Source organism: Coturnix japonica, chromosome 10, assembly GCF_054131305.1.
Source record: "Coturnix japonica strain WE chromosome 10, WE-NBRP24, whole genome shotgun sequence".
NCBI classification, from domain to species: Eukaryota; Metazoa; Chordata; class Aves; order Galliformes; family Phasianidae; genus Coturnix; species Coturnix japonica.
Window position 1 is genome coordinate 26664484 of NC_140672.1, and position 24086 is coordinate 26688569.

The 24086-nt window shown below is 47.3% G+C and overlaps 3 long non-coding RNA genes across 6 annotated transcripts in view; 1 reads left to right on the forward strand and 2 right to left on the reverse strand.

Annotated features, from left to right (window-relative positions):
• Window positions 1-24086, forward strand: part of LOC146759547 (uncharacterized) — a 154795-nt gene that overhangs the window by 87452 nt on the left and 43257 nt on the right. The gene's annotated exons all lie outside the window — the stretch shown is intronic.
• On the reverse strand, window positions 6857-9611 carry LOC146759552 (uncharacterized). Of its 2 annotated transcripts, XR_014932456.1 has the most exons (5): window positions 9259-9609; window positions 8491-8596; window positions 8208-8304; window positions 7630-7702; window positions 6857-6954 (listed from the first exon to the last, which is right to left on the reverse strand). It is a non-coding gene; the product is annotated as an uncharacterized LOC146759552 (long non-coding RNA). The 2 variants fall into 2 exon arrangements; XR_014932457.1 differs by lacking the exon at window positions 8491-8596 and having other exon boundaries at window positions 9259-9611.
• On the reverse strand, window positions 12234-13456 carry LOC146759553 (uncharacterized). The gene is made up of 4 exons (XR_014932453.1): window positions 13306-13456; window positions 13156-13219; window positions 12893-13003; window positions 12234-12795 (listed from the first exon to the last, which is right to left on the reverse strand). It is a non-coding gene; the product is annotated as an uncharacterized LOC146759553 (long non-coding RNA).

The following is a 24086-nucleotide window of genomic DNA, read 5'->3' on the forward strand; positions in this document are numbered from 1 at the left end:
GGCTTGCCTGGGCCATGCTGAGTGAAGCACAACTGTCTTGGACTGCATAAAAAATATATTTTATAGATAATTAACAAAACTTTTATTTTTATTAAGTATTTCCTCTTTTTATTAAAACATAAAAAGAGGAACATGCATGGTTCAGTTCCATAGATCCTGAATTGTAAGATCAAATTCTCATTCCAAGTTGCTTCTCTAGTTTCCAGACTTTAGACGAATTGTAGCCTTATATTCTTCTGTATTACATCCTTTCTGGAGTAAAGTAGTATCTTCCACCTAACTTTCAAATGGCAAATCAAGCCTGACTATCAAATTATGCAGCTCTTCCATTGCTCCCTGATCCAACAGCATCATCAGTGTCTGCTGCATTTTTATATTACTGAATGAGAATTAATCCTTCTCATCAGCTCATGCTTGACACTGCCATCTTCTTTCTCACCTCTTCATTCAAATACTACATAGAATAATCTGACCATCTCTCAAACTTGGCTTTCTTTCCTAAGTAGAAATAAATGCATTTGTCAGGAGATTTTGTTTAAGGTTTTCATAGGCAGTTTTAGACTTTGAGGTCTTTCATCCTTCTGGCCAGATGTTCTGTTTTCTCCTACGTGTGGTTTAGTTATCAGCCTAGACCGACCTTTTTCAGGACTAGAGTTGACTTCTTTCATGGCTGGAGTAGAGCGCATCACTGATGACACTTAGGTAATAGGTGAGTGTTTCTGCATTTTAAACAAGTGTCATTGCTCTATTATCTGGTGCTCTGTGTTGGAAGCTTGAAGCTAGCACATCTTGCTCTGGCATTTTCTGTGTGTCCTTTTCCAGTTAAAAAGTGGAAATAAATTAAAGCAATATTTAGACTCAAACGCATTTAATGAAAGGAGGCGATCTGTGTGTGTGCGCTTTCTCCAGTGAGACTGGCACTGTTCCCTCGTGTCTTTACCAGATAACTAGACTTCATTTCCCATGGCTGAAATATGATCTGTCATCTGCCCTGAAGGAAACAAGCTTTGTAGCTTAGGATTCCTTGTTAGTCCAGGTGAAGAGAGCTTTGCCTTCAGTGCCCTGCCTGGATTTTGGTCTTGGTGTAAAGGCTCTGACCGTAACATTCTGACTGCTGTTTTGAGGCTTACCTTTTGTCTCGCACGTGATAAGGATGAAAATTCAGCAGAAATACCTTTTCAATGGTTCAATACATGCTGGTGATTCTGTGATATCTTTTTCTGGTGTGAATAATTGTTGTTTAGTGTTGTTTTTTGTCCTGCTGTTAAAATGGAGGTGTTTTTTCTCTACAAAGCCTGATTTAGGCACTTAAGCTTATAACAACCTCTGTGGTAACAGGCTGTGTGTGGATTAACACTCATCCAGAAACACATGCAGAGGAAGCAGGGATGGTGCTGCTCAGGTCTTACTAAATGTAGGCTCAGCCTGATATAGATGCATTCCAGCGGAGATACCCAGCACTTACGTACTTTTGCTTTCACATAAATGCCCGAAATGAGCTGGGCATCAGCACGTTGTTAGAAAGCTCCCTGACTGTTTCCCAATTGATTCTTGTAGGACTTGGAGGGCTTTGAGTCTAAGACCTGGGAGATGGTGAAGAAACCCAAGGCAAGTGCTGCTCAGCTGAGCAAGAAAGCCATGGAAAGCAAAAAGAAGCGATAAGGGCTTGAGCAGGAAGGCACAAAGGACAGAAAAATCGCCTGGAATGCTTCCTCAGAAGTGCACCAAAGGCAACGGACTGCGTGGTCTGTTTTTCAGGCATGGCTGTGCTTTCCCTTTCGTGGACTGTGGATTGGAACTAAGGAAGCTGGAAGGGAAGGGCTTCCAATGAATTAGCAGCAAAGAGGACTTCACCTATTTGGGACTTGATATATGGCAAGAGCTGAAGACACTGCGTTCCTTTAGGGTCTGTCTCTTCAGGGCCAGGGACGGTCTAGTGTTAGCCTGAAATATGGCTAGAAGGGTCTGGAGAGAGGTGGTGTCGTAGCCACAGAGTCTCTGTAAGGCATCTGGAGCTTCCTGATGCCAGCTCACTGCTTGGTTTGTTTGATCACGAATGAGTCAACGGGAGGAGAACCTGATGTGTTAGGTGCCCCAGAGCTTACAGTGGCTTTGAAGAAAAGGGTTCTGTGGTGGGGCTGCAAGTCTGCCATCCTTTTGCATACACAGACTGCCATCCTCAATTGACAAATGCATTGTGAGCCCAGGTCCAGCAGCAGTGCTGTGCTGTGTCTGTTCTCTACCAGAAGACTAGCAGCACATTTGCTGGAACCATCAGTGTGAGAAGGACCGCGTTTGCTTCTCTCCCTTGCTGTTGGTGGATGAGTCAGGTGGGCAGCATGAGGAGAACAGAACAAAGCATGTGAGACAAAAGCACTCCGAAGTTGCTTGGAGATCTCAGGACAAAGAAACATGACAAAAATATCTCACACCAATTACATATAATCTTTGTTTCAAATTAAAACAAAAGTAACTTTTTAAAAGTCATGCTGCCTCTTTCTGTTTACTATGAAAGCTTCTTGAGCTCTGTAGAAACACAGGGACATCCATGGCCTGTTCACGAGAGTGACGCGTTTAGGGGAGGCCTTTCAGCTCCTTCGATCTGTGTGAGGGTGGTTGGCTCAAACTTTCAGGCATGCGTGTGTCCGTGCTTGACTTGGAAGCAGCAAAATGTCTGCCAGAACACCTCCACCTTCCTGGAAAGAGGAAACGGTGCAATGTCTTAATTAATTTGCCTCTCATGAGGGATGTTGGCTCCAAGAGCCCCCATGGAGGTAGCAAAATAAAGGCAGTGTTTGTTAATAGGATCGGGGGATTAGATGGGGATTCAGTCAATTGATAATGGGGATTTCTGTAGGCCCCATGGCAAGTGTAGCTGTAGCAGGGAGCTGCCTGGCAGCCACTTGGACTGCAGGAGGAGCGGTGAGCTGGGTGAGCTCTGGCTGGTGTTACTTGGTTCCCTCCCCAGAAGAGGAAAGGAAGGAAAGACTGTGCGGTAAGTCCTCAAATTCCCAGGCATCTATCTCAAGCAGTTTTTCTCTTCCATTTTTGACTGTTCAAGCAGGTCTCCCTCTCTGACCACATGCTGTCCCGCTCACAATGCATCCTTGTGCTCCTCCAGTGCAAGCTGCATGATCCCTTGAGGCAGGCTCATAAGCAGCTCGTGACCTGAGTTCCAGTTCACATAGTTCAATTAAATCCCTATTAATCCTGCTCAGACCTAATTGACTTTCATTCTCATACATGTGCTTCTCTCTGCTTTAGAGATGCTCTCTGCTGATGTTCCCCACTGGCAGCAGCGGAAGAGCCAAGGCTGTCTGTGAAAAGAACCAATACTTCCTTCTTGCTGCTCTGGAAGTTTTGAAGCCAAGATTCTTTCCCAGCCTGGTGTAAAAAACATGAAAAGAGCCCTTTGGTGCCTGGGTGCCAGGGAGGGTCAAGGCTCCGTGTGGTGATACTTAAGGAGAAAGCAATGAGGCTGTAGGAGGGGAGGAGGTGGTCGCTGCCTCTGTTCATGGAGGTAGTTCTTCCAGGAAGGTGTTCTGTTGCTCACAGCGTGTTCCTGCAGGGATCAAGATGACTGTATTGATTTTGTTTGCTTCTGAATCTCATGAAGCATTGGACTGACTGCAGCGAGGAAGTGGGATGATGAATGGAGAGTGCTGGCGTTTGGATCCTGGCTGCTTGTTTGGTGATGAGGTTGGCTGCCGGGTTTGGTGCTCTGAAAGGATCTGACCCTCCTCATCCTCAGACCAGAAGGGATGATTTGGCTGGGGCCGTCCCACAAGAGATACGGAAGCAAACCAGTGTCGGCTTTGGTGTGTCTGAAACTGCTGCTGACTGCAGGGCAAAGGTCCTGCTCTCCTCCAGTACCTGTAGCTTGTCGCTTTGAGCAGTTCTTCTAAGTTTATGGAGTGGTTTTGTGGCTTTTGTTAAGTGGATCAGAGCAGTCGCTGGTCAAAACGTCCCTTGTTTGGGCTGGCAATTACAGGGTGATGATCCTGTTGGTTTCACATCTCTTCCTTTAAATTCAGCTGCTTTTCCCATCTTTCATTCTTGGTCTTCCCAACTTCACCGCCCACCCCGGTCTGTCACCACACATCAGTGCTCTGCAGTCACCACCTCTGGTGATGTTCACTTCCTTCCCCTCAGCTTGTGGGGTTTCACTTGGAGCCCGAAGGCCCTTGTGTGGCTCTGGAGCTTTCTGTACCCTGTGTGAACAGCAGCTGGCTGCAGCTAAAGGCCCTCAGACTGCAGCTGAAGCAGAGCGCAGTTGATTCCTGCACAGCCTGGGTCCAACCCACCTGCCAAACACAGAACCATGCTGCTGTGTGAGAGCCTCCAGGCCGGAGAGAAGGATCCCAGCATTAGTCCCCCTGCTTGGCAAACCTAAACCAGCCCTAAGCTCATAACCATGGGTTCCTGATGCTGGCCATGCTAATTGCTTGCTGTCACATCCACACTCTTTGCAAGTCTGCCAAGCTCAGTGATTGTAAAATGATAGAATTCCTGAGCTGGAGGGTCCCTGCGAGGACCACTGAGTCCAGCTCCTGGCTGCACGCTTCAATGGCTCCAGGTGGGGATGCCAAAAAGCTGCTTGAGTTCCTGAGAAGATCAGAGCAAAAGCTCTGCTGCATCTGTCTGTGACTCAAACACCACCATTGTGTTATTCATAGAAATAATTCCTACAAATATAGTTGGAATTTGCAGCGAGCAAAGCGCAGCTCACCTCAGGAACAGAATCAAAGGCTGGCACAGTCTGGAGCACACACCTCTGCCTGTTTTGCTGTTGCCTGGGAAGATTGCAGCTTGATGACATCCAACAGCAAAGCAGTTCTCCTTCAGCAGGTATCTTCTGAACTCACAAGCACCTCTGCACTGCAGAGCAGCCCTGTGTTTAACAAGGCTGTCCATCATTCACACTGGTTTCAGATCTGACATTCCTCTCCTAGCACCCAGGACCAATGCTTAGTCACTTCCCCGTGAGGAGGAATGACTTAGCATTAGGTAGTAGATGAGAACAGGATTCTTTCCTATGTTGCTCCCTTATAAGCTCAATAACCACATGCTGCATGTGGGTAACAAGAGCCAAACAGGAGCCGTTCCATCCCAGACTACACCTGCAGTTGTCTCCACAAGGTCCGTCTGAAGAGTCTCACAGCTGAAGGTCCTGGGACAGCTCTTCCTCTCTCCAAACACACGGTAGCTGAGGAAAGCTCCCTATTAGCTGAAGAGACCAATTTCAGGACCTTCACTGACTGGAGGAGCCACTGTGGGACACAGGTGTCCCCTCCCACTCACCCTCTCTCCACAGCCGACCATGGTGCAGCTCTTGGAAAGATGACGGAGCTGTCTAAATCAAACCCTAGCACTGACTACATAAACAAATACATTGACTAGCTGCATGAAGAGCAAGCAGCAGACATTGCAACAGCAGGTCAAATGCAACCTCAAAGATTTACTAACGAAGAGTCAAAGTGCTACATTTCCATGGGAAGCCTAAAACGGATCAGCTCAGGTGTGACAGTGGCTCCCACGGCGGTTCTGCTCCACACATTGCTGGTGCACTTGCTAAGACACCTCATCTTTGTCTTTGGACACTGGGAAAAGGGGAAAACATTTTGCTACTGGTATGTCATTCTTGGGAATGGGAAAGAAAGTGAGTGTGGGACTTGGGTCACATCACTGCAGCCTATGGAGAGCCCCTGGGGTGTGTGGCTGCCCTGCAGCACCGCACTGCCGCTCCACTGCTCCAACAACACCTACAGCAGCTGTGCACATAAGGATGGCAGACTACAGGGAGTACCTTACGGGTGCTGCAGGGCTTCATCCCCTAAGCCCGCAGTATCAGCAGTGCCCAGCTGGCTTTGCTGCACAGCCTTATCACCTGAGAGTCTGCAGACTTGGGGGAAAAGCTCAGCAGCTGCGCAGCTGCCGAGGTTCCGTGTCATGCCCCGGCCTGCACACAGCCCGGCTCTCCCTGCTCTGCTCTCCCAGTGTTTCCTGCAGCCCCTGTGCTGTGACCAACACAAGCGGGGCTCGGGCCCAATGCCCGCTCACATCCCCAGCAGGCAGAAATAGCACACGACAGAAACCCAGCCTACCTGCAACCCCCTGCAGCAGTTCAATCCTTCATTTCTACACTTGTGCTTCGTAACACCAAACCAATAACGACAGGACGAGCATCTCTTTGAGTCATTTTATAAAAGTATTTGACTTACAGAGATATTGTTACAGTTTCCTGAGTATTGGAAATTACAATACAAGGATATTTCCACAATTATCTTCATACAGTATTTTACCATCCAGTGCTGCTGATCCCTGTTCATGTCCTTGTTCAATAGAGCAATATACAAACAGTGATGCTGGAAGAAAATGAAGACACCACAAGAATCAGGGGCTGGAGATACCAACAGAACCAAGAGCTGAATTCACAGACAGAGCACAGCATGTCAGAATGATGCAAACAAGACAATTTTAACAGGCTTTTCTTTTTCAAGTTTTTTTTTCTTTTTCTGGAATAGAAACACATTAAAATATCAGCTCCCGCTGCTTGATCAGATGAAGACATGACGCATTTACTGTGCAGCTTCATATAGGAACACCTGAGCTACCTGGAGCAATAAGGCTTTGTTAATTCGTCCATCAGCAGCTCTGCATCTCATTCAGTTTTTCATGTCATTTTCATAAGGCAAACAACGAAACAGAAGTTACTTTCATGTTTGAGAATTGGGATTAGTTGGCAGCTACATACGAGTATGTATTTGTTATGCAGTATGAATTCACACAGATCAGGTTGCTCAAGCAGTGCTGGGAGCAGTAAAGTCATTCATCTCAGCTGGAAGTCCAATATTACCTGGGGTAGCAGATGCTGTGGGGTTATCAGTTGCAAATAACAGCTTTTCCTTCAGCTGCTCATAATTCTTATAGGCTGGAAGGTCCAAGCGATTGAAACTGAAAACAAAGAGAAACCTTAAGTATTGAACAACAGTTTAAACCACCAAATATCCATTAGGAACACAGGCATATGAACTGTCCTGTTCAGAAGGAAAACTGCATTTGTACCCTCTAAAACACCTGTATCTTGACATGCACTTGTCTATGAAAGTGAGAGTTAAAGCACAACAAGCACCTGAGCAGCGATAACTTTCCAGAACTGGCAATGTATTTAGTAACAAGTCTCACCTAATCTCTCTTCTGTATCTGAAACTTAAAATCTGAGCATCTTCACAAAGCACCAGCGTAACTGAGAAACTGAGCTGAAGCTACATTTTCTCCAGCCAAGAGGGAGCATGAGCGTGGCTATTTATTTTCATTGCCAAGATCGAGCGTGGTGATAATGAAAGATCAATCCCAAACTCTTTAAAAAAAGGACAACCTTAAGTACTAAAAGTAGCTTTACGTTTTTAGTGATGTGCAGATCCATGGCGTTTACAATGGAATCAGCTCCACAACAAAACTGCTTTTCAGAAGTTCAACTATTACTCAGCAGAGCTTACTGCCATAGCCCAGTGCTTTGCTTTCACACAGTCTCAGACACTTCCATATCACACCCACTTCCTAAAATCTCAAAGTAGATTTCCATCCATAAGAACAGAACCACAGCAGAGTTTGATCCTTTGTACTTACCAGGTGTGACTTCCAGGTAACCAGTTTTCCTTTCCAACTTTCTCAATGCAAAATTTTTGGGGTCTGTTGCTCCCTGTACAAAAATCAAACAATGAATTCTTAGGTCTAACTGCCCGTGTATACCAGTAGGTAATACATGAACACAGCGCGTGAAAACAAGACTATAACTACTTGCAGAGCACAAAGACATTTGTCTCTCACTACATCCCTCTGAAGAAATCCACGTAGTGAAATGCATCAATATGAAGCGGTTTTCAAAGAAACTCAACCACTGAATCACATCGTTGGTTTGGTACTGGAAGGGATCTCTGGAGTTTACCTAGTCCTGCCACTCTGATCAACCAAGGATACCCAGAGCAGTCTGCCCTGCCAGGACCACGTCGAAACCATGGATCAAGTCACTGATGCAAGGCGTGTTCACATTCCATCCATCCCTTTTTCTCTCATAGCTCTACCAATATGCAAGACTCAGATTCCATATAAATTCATTAAAAAATACCCTTAAACACACAGCTTGGTCCTTATTAAGAAAAAAGGAAATAACATGAGCATAAAATGCATTAAAGAGGGCTCGTTACCCGTGAGGTCAGCAAATCCTCCTACTGGTAATCTGCACGTTCCAGTAACAAACTGTAGAAATCTCATTCTCTTCTCATTATCTATTTATTTCCCAAACTGAAAAATAATAATTAACATTGATGTCAAGTTTAATATTGAAATGTTCACTTCCCCATCCCCCATGGGACAGCTGGATTAGCAGTTATCATTTACATTTACATGCTACTTATCTGTTGAGTAATTCTGACTATTGCTCATTAAGCTGTTGCTGCGTTCTTGTGTGGAAAAAAGAAGTCTACAAACCTGCCAGAACCACAATATCTGTCTGCAGGTTCTGCTATCATGCCGGTAGATGGTATTGCCTCTGCCAGTCATTCAGATCAATTTCTTGAATTCCACACAGGAGCACCTTTAGGGAAGAAAAATTTCATAAACATGGAAACTACAAGCTACTACTTTGCTTCTACAGCAAGACTATTGTACTGAAATACTACTGTACTTCAAAGCACCCGCAATCACAGTACGCTTGGTTTTAATATTAAACTCTGAAACTTCCACAGCAAGTAATAACATCCGTGGCAACAAAGAAGATACACCAGTCATGAAAACGAATGCATTTAGACATATAAACCATACTTTCTCATTGCCTAACCGTACAATTCTGTGCTAGAAATACGATGTTCTGCTGCAGAGTATAATTTGGAGAGACCAAAAGCAGCTAAAACCTGCTCCACTCTGTAATTTGACCATCCGCTGATATTTGTTTCTTATCTCCCTTGCTTTCCAGTCACTCACTCTTTAGACACACGCAAATCACATTGTCAAGGACTACAAAAACACTGTCAGCCAAAAAATTTATGCTGGCAGAATCTTAACATTAGAAATGTGTCTAAATTGGTTGCAAAGAAGAAAGTGAAGAACAACACAGTAACCAAATACTACCTGATACATAAGGCTTCTCTCACACATCCTGAAAGCAGAACCACCAGCCTTAATGAACTCTGCTCTTCAGACTCTGACTGAAATTCAAGTATTACATGTAGCAGCCTGGATCTGACAATAGTCTTTTACCTCCAGCTCCTTAGCATCAAAGGACCGCAGATACTGCTGGGGCAGAATTTCATTGAAGCCTTCAAAAGAAGCTTGTGTCTGTTCCTCAGCGCCTCAGGAAACTCTCCATTCTGCTACCAGCCTGGAAAAGACACAGAAGGATCATTTAAAACGGGCTACGCTAACCCAAGTTCATCTTTGTTAGTTTGTTTTGAAATGAACCGTAAGCTGTGTTAAGAAAAATGCTGGAAAGTTCTGGGGATAGAGCACTGTGTAACTGTATTCTAATTGTGTTCCCAACCTTCACCCTGCACAAACAATTTTAAGTTAAAACCCTATGTTTCCAACCACTCAACTATGGAAAGCATTTTAGGCTCCAATAGCAGGCAGCATCTACTCACTGTTGATATTAATGAGAGCACAGGAGTCCCTTGCTACCCGGAGGAAGAAAAAAATGCAGAGCTATATTCATCTAATATGTTCCATACTTGTTTCTGTTAATCAGGAAACTTTGCTCTGTGGTAGAAACTCCACTCTCCATTAAGAAAAGGGAGAAAAGCAGGCAGGAGACGCAAAGAACCTGAACCCAGGGAGAAGCAGATATTATGCTGAATTCAAGCCTAACCTGTCAGGAGAACTGGAATCGAAAGGAGAGATGAAACTCTGGGGAACGCAACACAGGACACAGAGTGTGACAAAAGAACATTGCTTAAGCTGGAATACGAGCTCTCCCTGGCTTCCTCAAAACCAGAAGAGAATGGTCTTCTGCAGGTACTCTCTCCTCTCTATCCCAATGAGTATTTTGCACAACTGCCAATGCCAATACGTTCCTTCTGCAAATGTCGCTGTTTCTGTGAAACCTTTCCAGATGACTCGTGACAAAAGCAATTTCTACTCCCTCATCCCTCAAAACCCTCCCACAAAGAAGCCTTCACAGATCAGATGGTAAGAAAGAGGGAATTCTACGGCCACAGCAATAAAGCGTGCAAAAAAGCAACCAACACAACCACGCCAAACCGCAGCCCGGACTCGTCCCGCTCACTGCAATCCAGACCCACTCCATCCGTACAAACCTTCATCCATGCCCACTGCCCCAGCCCAACACGGCACCGAGGTGTGCGGATCCATCGGCACCAATTCCAGCAGGGAGTCCTCATTCACAGCCCCGGAACAACAAGCACACCAACACGGCCGGGGCCGGCTCAGGCTCTGCCTCCAGGCTTTTGGGGCCGGCCGGGTGACTCCGCAGCACAGTGAGACCGTGGAGCCGCCCGGGCGCCGCCTCTGGGTGCCGGCAGCGCTGCGAGCTCCTCCCCCGACAGCCCCTCCGTGCCCCCGCACCGAGGCCCGACCCCGTTCGCAGCACAGAGCCCGCTCCTCCCGGCCCCGCTCATGGCCGCCATGCCGCCATGGCCCGGAAGTGCTCTCCGCCGCCTGCAGGAAGCACTTCCTGTCACTGTCACCTGGCTCAGGCCGGGCTGGGGCCTGGTGGGGGGGGGGCGGCTGCCAGAAAAGGACCCAAAATTCACGTCTCGTTCCATGTCTTTCCTTTCACTTTCCCTCCTTTACATTCCCTTCCTTCCTTCCTCGCCCTCGTCCCCTTCCCTTCACCACCTCCCTGTGTCCATTCCAGTGCCTGGCCAACTGTTCTGACCAGTAATACCTCGTAGTGTCCAGCCTGAATCTCCCCTGTTGCAGCTTGAAGCCATTCCCTCTGGTCCTATCATTAATGACACGAGAGAAGAGGCCGAGCCCCAGCTCACTACAGCCTCCCTTCAGGAAGTTAGAGAGAGCAATGAGGTCTCCCCTGAGCCTCCTCTTCTCCAGGCTGAACATTCCCAGCTCCCTCAGCCGCTCCTCATACGGCCTGTGCTCCAGACCCCTCACCAGCTTTGTTGCCCTCCTCTGAACACGTTCCAGGGCCTCCATGTCTTCCTTGCAGTGAGGGGCCCAAAACTGAACACAGCACTCGAGCTGCGGCCTCATCAGTGCTGACAACAGGGGGACAATCACCTCTCTGCTCCTGCTGGCAACACTGTTTCTGAGGCAGGCCAGGATGCAGTTGGCCTTCTTATTATACAGCAAAGGAATCTCCTGAAAAGGAAACCAGAATATCTGGCAACATGAAACAAAGTTCGGATTCATAAAAGACTGGCAGCAAGGCCTGAATCTCTTGTGTAATCTGTTCTTGATGTATCACATTAGCACTAGGTGGAATGCAGAAGCTTCCTGAGATGTGATAATCAAAACTTAGTCCAATGCCTTAAAAAAAGCCTTTAAGAGATTACTCCTCCTTGTCTGTTTAAAATAAACTTAGGTAGTACAAAAGGTTGGAAAATTTTTGGACAACTCCCCAGGGCCGGGGTTTGGAAGGCCGTATTGACGAGAGTCAATCAAGCTCCGGCTGCAGACGTATATGTGTGTGCCAGTTCTTTAACACAGTAGGAATCACAACTTGCTGCATGATCAAAATTCTACATATGCTACTCCTGAACCCCAATTACTTCCAGCAGTGTTAAATTACCCCTGATCTCAAAGCAGAACAAAACAACAAAATGCCACACCAATACTGAATACATAGAAACAAACAACTCCTTGGGCCTCAAGGGGAGGCTGATGCACAGGCCACGGCTGCCAGCGTGCAGCTGGGCTTCCCAGGGCAAACAGCAACACACGGTGCATCAGAAGCTGAAGGAGCCCTCAGGGAAGAGAGGCCAACTCAAGGGGCTGAGCACGGGACACCCTTCTTCCTGACGGGCTGCTTCCCCTCCTCTGGTTTCTTTCTGTCAGTCCTCAGAGAGCAAGGAGATGCTCACAGCCTGTCACCAGCACTTACGGGTTGGCTGAAAGGCCACAGGTTGGGAAGACCAACAGGAAACAGTGGAAAACATGCACCATGTCAAGGTAGAGACGTGAAGCTGACCGCTTCATCGCCCTGTGATTGCCAGCCTGAGTGAGGGACGTTCTGACCAGCTACTGAAAGAGGCAGCACCAGGTTTAGAAAGTTTGCTTCAATTTTATTGTGTACAAGAAGATTTGGCTTCTATTTATTACCCCGCCCACACCCCAAAATGAAACCCCAGTGCCCAGGATTTCCGCTTAGCAATCAGTCACTCAGCCTCCAGTCAGACCCAAGGAGAAGCCTGACCATGGGGCTACGTCACCTCCTCCCTCTCCAGTCCCAGCCAGCCCTATTTCAACCTAACCCTACACCAGGCCTGGACCTCAAGAGACACACCCTGAAGGAACACAGCGTCTCCAGCTCTTGCCATACACCAAGTCCTGCCTAGGTGAAGCCCTCTTTGCTTCTAACGCAGCACAAGCCCTTCCTGTCCAGTTCACTTCCATCATCTCCACCGTCCACGACAGGGAAAGCACGGCTGTGCCAGTAAACTGGACTGTTGAGTCAGCAGCTTTTGGTGCCACCTCCGAGGAAGCGTTGCAGGTGGTTCTGCTGTCCTTTGTAGCTTCTTGCTCAAGCCCTCATCATTGCTTTCTGCTTTCCTTCTCGGCTTTCTTCCTCAGCTGAGTAGCGCTTGCCTTGCCTCGGCAAGCTTGCTGCAAGAGGGAAAAAAGAGGCACTATTTCACTCACGCACGCTGCCAGCACAGGCTGACTTAGAGAGCTGCTCGCAAGATATCCCTGGGCTACGGACCCAAGAACAAGGAAGGACACAAAACTCACATCTGCATTGTCTGTTACCGCATGCCAAGGAAGAGTCCTCACACTCGAGCACTGCCCCACTTGCAGCTGAGGGGAGGAGGAGCTGGAAAGGACAGGTGGACAGAAAAGAAGGGAAAAGCTGAAGAGGCAAGAATCAACTTCTCCCCGAGGCAGATCACACCTTCGTGGCCACTCTTTTAGGGATGCTCACCATTCCTAATCCTAGCATTAGCAAGATGAAAATTCACCACCTACCTTTTCACGCTCCTCGGGTACGCACTGAGGGCCGTGCCGTGGCAGTGCTGCACAACACCAGTGACTGAAAGAAAGCTCGCAGAGAGCGGATCTGTTGCAGACAGTGCCAGGAGCTGTGCTTGAACAACGCTTACGGTAAGGCATGCCTACCTTGCCATGGCCACACTTTGGGAGCTCTGGGACACAGCCACGTGTTGCTCTCCTGAGTCCCAGCTCCATTTCTCAGCCACTCACGCTCTGCTCCTCCATGTTCTGCAAAGGAAAAGTCCCAAGAGGGAAATTCAGTTCATCGCAGATGACATCAAACCTCTGCTCTCAGGGCAGTCGCACTCATTGCTCGGGGTGAGCAACCAGCTGCGTGCTTACCCAAGGAGCAGCGGTTACTTTGACTTGAGTGTAGCAGCCAATGCCTGACTGTAAGTACGAACACTAACCTATGCCTAACTCTAAAATAACAACAGAAACCTATGCCTAACCCTAAAGAACAAACAGGAACCTATGCCTAACTCTAAAAAACAAACAGGAACCTATCCCTAACGCTAAAACTAAACTGAACGCTAACACTAACCTAACACTACCATCAACAACAAAGAACAGAACAAGCACCTAACTCCAACAGGGGGAAGAAGGAACTGGGGGCCCACAGAACTGGTGGAGCAACAAGGAGGAGGAGAAGAAGATGTTAAATAATGCCACCCAGCTAACGCTGGGGGCAGGGGCCGCGCAGCAGGAAAGGAGCCGAGTGCCTGGACCAGCGATGGTGAAGCTGTGACCATGCCAACGCGGGGCCTGGCACGGTGGTGTGGTGCCAGGCCAGCTATGCCGCAGGCGGATCCACATCCATGGGCTCCTCTGGAGGGGGATCCACCTCCATCGGTTCCTCAGGAGGGGGATCCACCTCCATCGGTTCCTCTGGAGGGGGATCCACCTCCATCGGTTCCTCTGGAGGGGGATCCACCTCCATAGGCTCCACATGGGTGGTGGTCACGGGGCTGGTCCAGGCATGAATGAATATGGCTCTCTTACCCCTCCTCTGCCTGGTGGTCATGGCGGGCCCCCTCCTCCTTCTCACTCCTAGGGCCCCCAGCTCCATCCTCCCGCCTGAAACAGGGAAAACTTCTACCCTAGTCCTCTTAGCTGCCGATATGGCTGCTAACTGCCACAACTGTCAGAGGTGAGTGTGTTGCGCGCGGCAGCGGTGACCAAGGTGACATGGAGAGGGTTCTAAAATGGCGGCCGCACTGCTGGCACTGGTGTTCCACATAGGATGAGGAGGGGGCTGGTAATAGCAGGACAAGGGGAAACTGATTTAAGGGACAAGGGGAAACTGATTTAAGTTGAAAGAGAGAAGATTTAGGTTGGATGTTAGGGGGAAAGTTGTTTACTAGGAGAGTGGTTAGGCCCTGGAACAGGCTGCCCAGGGAGGTTGTGGATGCCCCGTCCTTGGAGGTGTTCAGGGCCAGGTTGGACAGGGCCCTGGGCAACCTGATCTAGTAAAGGTGTATGTTTGGTGGCCCTGCCAGGCAGGGGGGTTTGTTCTTCATGATCCATGAGGTCCCTTCCAACCTGGGTCATTCTGTGATTCTGTGATACTGGTGTGTGGCTGCTTGTCCCAGCGTGCTGACCTTTTGTCTTCAAGTTCACCAACAAGACTGTAACTGATTTATGGAGGAGGCAAGTGATGGGTGCTACTGTGTGACAATCAACATCACTTTGTGGACATTTGAAAACACCTTCCTCCAGAGCTGTTCACCTCCAGAAGAGGGTGCTCAGAAGTGTTTACTGGCAGAAGATCTGGCTAGAGATTGGTACTTACACGTACCCACAGCAGCGCTCTGTGCTTTCATTTCCCTCTTGGCAGAGCAGCTCCTGCAACCCTCTTCTCCTCCAGCTTCTTTCATTGCACACAAGTCCCCAGATCTGCCTCTGCAGCCGTAAACCTTCCCAGAGAACTTGTTCTCCCATAGGGCAGACACAGTCACCCTCCTCACTACGAAGCAGCTTCAGGTTGGATGCTCTCAAACAAACAGAGATTTCAGCCTCACCCCATCACAATGCTGACCATTTCCACAAAGGAGAATCACCTTCTCAAGAGGCTCCAACTGTGCCCATGTACACAGTGTCACCAGTGGACCAGTCACCCCAGAAGTTGCCAAAGTGTGTGGTGGGACAACTCACATGGTCTGGTGATAAGGAAAAGAAACTCTGGTCCTTCTGCCCTGGTCCTGATGCTCCCTGAAAGGGGCTTCCATGCAATGCTCTACAGAGGCAGAGGACTTGCTACATTTAGAGGTGCAGAAAAACCTTTTTCTCCCCGGCTTCCCTCTTGGGACCAGTGACAACTTCTGCTAATGGAGAATGCATTGCAAGAGACCCTGGGCCACCTCCGCGGTCTGAGACCACCACAATTAAACAGTGTCACACCAACAGTGTAGGACATTGTTCTGTGATTTCCCCACGCTGGTACCCACAAACACCTATCCACACACACACACACACGATGCTTTGGGTTTGGTTTAAAGGAATCAGAAACAGCTTCTAGGCTTTAAACAGCAAATAGCCCTTAACAATCTGCAGACCCTGTAAGTCTCTCTCTTAAGTGCACCACTGCACCAGATTTGTACCCAGAGGACTGAGAGGAGTCAGCCTGGGAGGCTGATGGACTGATGTTCAAGACAGTAGGCAAGTGAGTGACAGAGACCATCACTGCACACGTCACCTTTCCAGTGGCACTGGTTTTCCTGGCAGCTGCTCCCGGGGCAGAGTAACAGCCCAGCAGGGACCTGGGATCAAGCTGTGCCACCAGACCTTACAGGGAGGTCAAAAGAAGCCAGAAGGGGAGTATTGCATGGGCAGAGCTTCCTGCTGATGCCAAAGGCTGGCACAGTCTGGAGCACACACCTCTGCCTGTTTGGCTGTTGCCCGGGCAGATTGCAGCTTGATTACAAAATCACACAGAATCACAGAGTTGTAGGGGTTGGAAGGGACCTCTAGAGATCATCGAGATCATCCAACCCCCCTGCCAAAGCAGGCTCCCTACACCACATCACACAGCTCGGCATCCAGGCGGGTCTTGAATATCTCCAGAGAAGGAGACTCCACCACCTCTCTGGGCAGCCTGTTCCAGTGCTCCGTCACCCTCACTGTAAAGAAGTTCTAAATATGATAACGAAATACAAGATAACACAATATAATATAATTGAGGCTAACAAATCAAACAAACAGGGAATGAGAGAGTCCCCGAAAACCGAGAGGCCGACTGTGAACTCTAGGCGACACGGCTGGAACGCTTCCCACTCTCCGAGAAGTTGGAGAGAAGAAGGAGGGCACTCCAGCCTGGGAACGAGAACAGCGTCCTGGTCCCGTGACTTATCATTACCCCTGTTGTTCTCTGGGATATGTAGTCTTCTTCTGTGGACTGCACATTCAATACAAGTATCCATACTTTACATGATGTTATGATGTGGAATACTGAGAGCAAAATTACAACATTACAAAACCATGACAGCCACATCAGCCCCACAGCAGCTCCTGCCCCATAGATCAGACCCACATCTGCCCCACAGAAGCTCCTGCCCCATAGATCTGACCCACATATGCCCCAGAGCAGCTCCTGCCCCATAGATCTGACTCACATGTGCACCAGAGCAGCTCCTGCCCCAAAGATCTGATCCACATCTGCCCCACTGCATCTCCTGCCCCATAGATCTGCCCCACAACAGATCCTGCCCCATAGATCAGACCGACATCTGCCCCACAGCAGATCCTGCCCAATTGATCTATCCCCCATCAGACCCACAGCAGCTCCAGCACCATAGATCCGACCCACATCTACCCCACAGCAGCTCCTGCCCCATAGATCTGACCCACATGTGCCCCAGAGCAGCTCCTATCCCATAGATCAGACACACCTCTGCCCCACAGCAGCTCCTGCCCCATAGATCTGACCCCCCTCAGCCCCACAGCAGCTCCTGCCCCATAGATCTGATCCACATCTACCCACCTTTGAAGTACTTTGGTCCTTCTCTGCCAGTCGATCGCTGCAGCATCTGGTTGTCTCCTGCTCAACACTCTGTCCTACATCCCTCCTACACAGGCCAGAAACCAAGGCACAGAAAGTATAAGGGATCCCCAAGGGTCTGAGGCATCTTCCCTGCTGGAACACCAATGGAGGACACAAGACCACAAGAAGCCAGATTCAGGCAGAGAAGCTTGAGGGTGCAGCCATCTGCATTAAGGTTGCTATGGTTTGGCGTTGCAAATACTACTCTGCCTGACTGGGGCAGGGCAGGCTTACGCAAGTGTTTAAGCAGACGTCTTTCTGGTCCTGTAGGAAGCAGCAGGTCTGAATTAAAAGGAGCAATGAGGCAATGAGTGCCCTGAGCTTGTTTCCTAAATAGAAGGCAGTGTGGGACAATTTGTGGAACAGGAATTCAACTACTGTAATGCAGAGCACTATTTTTGTCGCCTTCCAGCAGTCACCGATTAATGGAAGATTCTTGTCCTTCCCAGACTCCACTGTTGGTAACTCACATCTACAGCCTCTCTGGGCAGCCTGTGCCATTGCCTCACCACCCTCTGTCTGAAAAAGTTTCCCCCTAGTACCTAACCTAACATGTAGCCTAATTCTCCTCTCTTTATTCACAGGAGATGTGCTCTAGACCTCTAATTATCATTCTGACCTTCCTCTGGAGCTAATACAGAAGCTCTGCACCTTTCTTGTGCTGTGGGCTCCAGATCTGGACACAGTACTGCAGATGGGGACTCATGAAGGCAGAGTGGAGGGGAGCAAGAGCCTACTTCTCCATGCTGCCACTTCTCTGTGGATACAGTTGGTCTTCCAGACTGCAAGCACACACTGCTGGTTCATGTCCATCTTTTTGTCCACCAGAACCTCCAAATCGTTCTCCACATTTCTTCCATGAGGAACAGCTCCATGATCTTCCCAGGCACAGAGGTAAGGCTCACTGGCCTGTAGTTTCCCATGTGATTTCCTTCCTGCCTTTCTAAAAACTGGGAGTGATGTTTCCCTTTTCCAGACCCCAGGGACTTCTCCTGCCTTCTTCTGACAGCCATGACTTTTCAAATACGGTGGAGAATGGCTGGGTGAGCGTATCAACCAGCTCCCTCATGACTCTGGGAAGCACGTCATCCTGCCCCATGGACTTGGACATATCCAGTCTTATGAGGAGGTCTTGGACTTGCTCGTCTCTTACAGTAGGAAGGATTTTGCTCCCCTGGTGTCCACCTAAATGTTCAGAGATATGAGTGTCATTCACTTTCTAGGCTCTTCTTGTGGCTCCTTAAAGTCCAAGAAGTCTCATTTTCAGCTCTCCTTACGCTTTTACCACACAAAGTAACCTGTTCCAGTTGCTTTCTCTTGTGGAAGGACAAAGGAGATTGACAGTGCACCATAAGTCAGAATATAAACTGCTGTTATGCAGAAAATATTTCTGATTTCTTCAGTATTTGTCTGGAAGACAAAGCTCATAGAAAAATGTTCTAAAGTGTGAAGAACGAGCCCCTTTCAGGACTGAAAATGACTTCTGCTTTAGATGAATAACATGAATGTCTTACAGGCAAAAAATACTAATCTGGAAAATATGAAATAGGAGTCAGAAAAGTTCCTGATGAGCTGCACATGAAGAGTATGGCAGAGTTTCCTTAGGGTAACCATCTTCTTTATTTCCCTACAGGAATGGGTAACAAGGGCAGGAGTATGGTTCATCATTCCCTTCTTAGTTTGATGGCAGCTCCCTCTTTGTGCTGGGAAGGTAAATAATGATGGGAGAGACCCCTGGGTTTTGGTGGGACATGAAATATCTGTGGTCACAGCAGGTATGTGTCAGCTGTCACAAGGCAGACATACACAGGTAATGCAGGGTAAATTAAACGAGAGCCTGTACAATGAATATGATTAAAAACTGTGTAATAACAGCTCAACAAGAAAACCACTTGAAAGAAAGCAGGGGATCTGGCAGTGTGAATATATGCTAATTATAGAATGGATATTTGGCTGACGTTAGTAAGAATGTGCAATGTGTAATTTTTATGTGTCAGATAAGTACAATAGGCTGTTTTCTATGTTTAAGAGACCCTGACACTTGGGTCTCCAGGCTGTCTCCCCAAGTTATTCCCTAGTGTGCTTCACAACACTAAGAATGTGTAACTGGATCATTCTCTTAGCCCTCTTGCGTTGCTAAGTGTGAGATCCTCTGTTCAGAATTGGATTAGCTATCAATGAGTGATGCACAGATGCTATGGCAGACCCACAGTCCTTCCACTTCTGCCCTCCTACTGCTGACCTGTGAGCGCAGATGTACTGTTCTATAAGATGCTTTAGAGAGCTCAGGCTTAGCCAGTTGCTGCACCCACAGAAAGGCAGAGGGAAGGGCTGAAAGTCTGTGGTGACAAAGCTGGGCTGCTGAGGGGCTGATTTTCAGTTCTGTCACAGAAATCCCAGGGCCATTTGCAGTCCTTCAGGCAACTGCCCATTTGTAATAGGCTGACAAACTTGTCTTGTGCGTCACATCTGTTCAGGCTGCAGAATTCTTGGAGCAGGGTTCATTTCCTATGGAGAAAACCTCACTCTGTTTGGGTCTCTCCCTTTGTACAAAGAAAGGAAAATGACAGCAATCAAAATGATAAACACAAACATAGGACCTTGCTTAGTTAGGATGTGTTTAACAGTCAACAGCAGTGTAACACTTATTCCTCAGGCAAAGAAAATAAGAAAACGAGCCATCTGGGCTTGTCTCTTCCCAGTTTTGAATGAGGCAACAGCATTAATCTTTTATTCCCTCCATTTTGGGCCTGGTAAACTTGGAGTTCTGAGAGATGTGGTTTTTGGTGAATAGATGTGGCCTTCAGTATTCTCCTTTTACTCCAAAGTCTGAATCTCTGCATTCCCCCATATCACATTAATGCTTTCTTTCCCCCTCCCCCCTCCCAATAAATAAATAAATAAATAAAAACAAAAATTAATAATAATAAAAAAGCAAGCTCTCAGCTTATGAAGAAATAGCTGACAACAACCTTCTGGACAAAGCGTTTTTATGGAGTACAGTTCATATTTATAGGGAAAAAAGATCCAGAACTTTGTGCTCTGTAGTCTCCCAGTACCATATCCCACACATGCTAACACACCCTTAGGACAAAGATTACAACTGGAAATAATGCTGTGGCAGTTATCCTCCACCCTGATAAAACTTCATCCATTGATGAAAAAGGTGTGTTCCACAAACTAGTGCTCATGCCATGTGGTTCCTATCAGTGGGAGAAAGTAAGGGGGAAAGCTAGAAGGTACTGTTCACATTAAGGAAATACAAGAGAAGATTTTTTTTGTTTTCCTGCACAGAGGTTGCCTTGCTTAAGCTTTATTCTGCTATGGAGGAAATGCATACACTTTTCTTCCTCATTTTCCCTTGCTAACAGAGGGAAAAGTCTGACAAGAAGAGTTATTGTCACCTTCCTCATCCTTACTACTTGCTGACACTGGAGAAGAAAATCCTCTGGGGACTACATGGCTTTGTTTCTTGGCTGTCTACTGTGCAGTTGTCCCTTCTCTTCACTTTCTCATTTCCTTAAGGTAACATCAAGCTGATGTGTGCAGCCCACCAATAAAAGTCTGTGGAAGTAAGCCTTTCTCAGGAGGTGCTGTGCTACTGTCCTCACTCATTTGCAAAGTTCCCTCTCCATTCTTTAGCATAATCTCCAGGTGGGAATGGCAGGAGGCAGTTACAGAAGGAACTGCCAGACCCCAAAGCAGAGCTGGTGCAGGAGGGTACCACACAGCCATGACTTCAGGTTGGGAACTCAGAAGACCATCATACTTGAGCAAGGAAGAGTCCCTTTAAATAATGAGATGTGCAGAAACACCAATGAGTAGAGAAATAAAAAATCTAGCCTTTTCAGTTTATCATATTGGCTTATAAGTTGTGAGAAATCTATGCTAGTTCTTTGAGAGGGACAGATTTTGTTTCTCTACTTTTCAGCTTACATTTGCACCACTGAGTTACTGATGGAAAAGGAATGTTACTTATAACAAAGATAAGCTTTATCTACTGATTGCTTTAAATAAACCCTCATTCCTTTCAGCTTTCACAGCTTGTAGTCTGTTAATCCCGTCAATCATTGACTTTAAATGTAGGAAATATGTAGTAAATGCATGTCAAGCTCTCTCAGTGTGTGTCAGAGAATCCAGCCACAAGCCTAAGAACAAGTAGGGGCCCTAGCCTTAAAAGAAACTGGGGGTGGGGAGTCAAACCACATTTGGGCCACCACCACAATAAATAAAATCCAGGCAAAATATGGGTGAACCATGGGCTGACAGATCAGCCTCAAAGGGTTAAAGTAAAGGGGTCAGCCAGGTTGGATGGCCCTGTTCTAACCTGACCTGCTGGGTAGCAGCGCTCCCATGGCAGGGGTTGGGTGGGCCCTGAGGTCCCTTCCAACCCAACTATTCTGTGGTTCTATGATCCTTGAGAGCCCCTTCCAAATCGGGATATTCCGTGATTCAATCTCGTGTGCTGAGCGCTCCCTCTGCTGGCACACACACATAGCTGGATTTTTCCCTACTCAGGCTGGGAAAAAAACGTGCCAGTGGAGCTGATGAAATGAAAGAGGTCATCGAAACAGAGCCCGTGGGGACTTGAAGGCTGAGCTTACCTTTTCTTCTTGGTACAGTTAGCGATCAGCGTCGTTCATTACCTTCAGCACCATGCAGATAGCGCCTGTATTTTACACAGGCCTTAGAGCTGGTTTTCTTATTAACTGGAATGGCCAGTAAAAGAATCTGAAGTTTTTCTTCAGTTTCTGATAACAGGGCAACAAGTTTGTTTAGTCACTTCTTTTTTACAAAAGCTGTGACCTGAGGAACGGATTTATAAGCAGAGCATTTCTACACTCATGTAAAAATCCTGTGGAATGCAAATGTCCAGAAGAATTTTAGCACCCACTGTGGGGTTTGTCCTTCCAGTGCAGAGCAGACTGGCACATTGTTCAGCCTTGTCTGTTTAGAGCATAAAGTCCAAGAATGGCACCACATGAAAGTTTGTAATGCAAGGATCAAGTACACCTCATAGTCAGCACCATCAGCTCCCACAATATCCCACAGCACAGCACTGAGGACCTGAGTGGAAGGTGGTGGGATACCTGTCTATGTTCCCATGATGCTGCCTCTAGGACACATGCTCATCCCTGGATAAGCAGTATAGCAAAAACACATCATCAGAAAACAAAGATTCCATCTTTCTGTTTTTCCTTGTCTATTGCTACTGAATTTCTTGTTCCATTGGGCTCGAATCCATAATGGCTTATATATGGATATGACAGTCCTGTCCTCTCTCCCCTCTAAACATGTGTACAACCACACAAGCAGCCAGACACAGCCCTGACACAGTTGCCATTCACAATCACTATCCCCCAGGGCAGCACAGTAAGCTTTCATCCCACAGGATGAACTACCGCTTTAATGGAGAGGGGAAAACACAGGGGGCAGCCAGAGACAGCTTTGTTCTGCTCTGGATGCATCTCCAGCAAAATCACATTCAGTTAGGTGGCATACATCTCACAGTAACAGAGGGCAGTTTGCTATCTGCAGAAAAGGTGAAAACCAAAAGAAGTATTATCCACAAAACATAAAGAAATACTGTTATATGTCTTCTCTTTGAGTCATTATACACAGTCATTACAGAAAAAATGTTCTCCTTGCTGGGCATTGCAGCAGGATTTAGTTACGTCTTCTCTTAGAGATCCACATCTTATTCATGCTTACACCATGTCAAGTCAAAATGAGGACGGGCATTTTGTAGATGCGTGGTATGAGAGGCCAATATTCTCTTAGTAATGCTTTCCTCCCAAGGTTTGAAGGCAGCCTTTTCCAGCCTCATTTCAAATACTGCATCACATTTAAATCCCAGCTTTCCTAACACAGATGCAATGTTAGGAAGCCATGTGAGGAAAGACAGGGATGGCTTTAAGTCTCTAAATAAGAAGAAAGAGAATCATCATCAAGGAGGCTGACTGACTGAAAAAGAATGTGCTTTTCCAGGCCATTTCTGAAGGTACAGCTGAGGGCTAACCCATAACAGTTACTTTACTTGTTGAATAACATTTTTATGTATGTGTTTTATGTTTTGCTTTTTGTCACTTTGCCTCATGTTTAATTGCTCTGTTCCAAAGTTTTGCTGAAGGGAACTGAGGAATGGTTTGAATGGCAGTAAATGTGGATATCACAGATCCAAAACATGGCCAGAACTCAACATTGTAAAAGCTGCGATTTGACCCTCGCTCAACAAATACTTTGTACATTTAAACAGGCAAAAAAAGAACCAGCTTTAAACTGAGATGAAACCACAGATCAGAGATGAACATTTCATTAAATACTGGACAAAGCAGTAGAAACTCTTGCTCTCTTCTTGTTTGCAGATCATGAGAGTTCAGAAAAGCCCATGGAATTATATCTGATTTATAATCTGATTTATAAGCAGCACTGCATTGAGACAAGATGGGGATGAAAGGACAGAGCACAGCTCTGGTGAAAAGGGCTGGGCATCACCTTGGGGTGATCATTGTGACTCCATGTTGGGAGTGGCCGAAGCCCCCATCACAAACACGTGCCATCACAATGACACCCCATCAGAACCCCCAGGGTGTTCAGAAGGATTTCACTTGCCGAGTGGCACAGCGAAAACCGCTTTGTCGCAGAAATGTCTGCAAGGACAAACTTCAATTGGACTGAGCAAAGACGCTCCCACCCTGCAAGAGGTGGTCAAGGATCGGCTCGTGATGCTGCTCACTCCCATGTCCGTCTTTAGCAATTGAAAATCTCCTGTACCTTGCTGTCTTTCAAGCGCAAGGTGATAACAACTGACTCTTCTCCTTTGCCTTTTGCAGCCTCTCGTCAACTGGAACCCAGAGTTCGGAGGAGA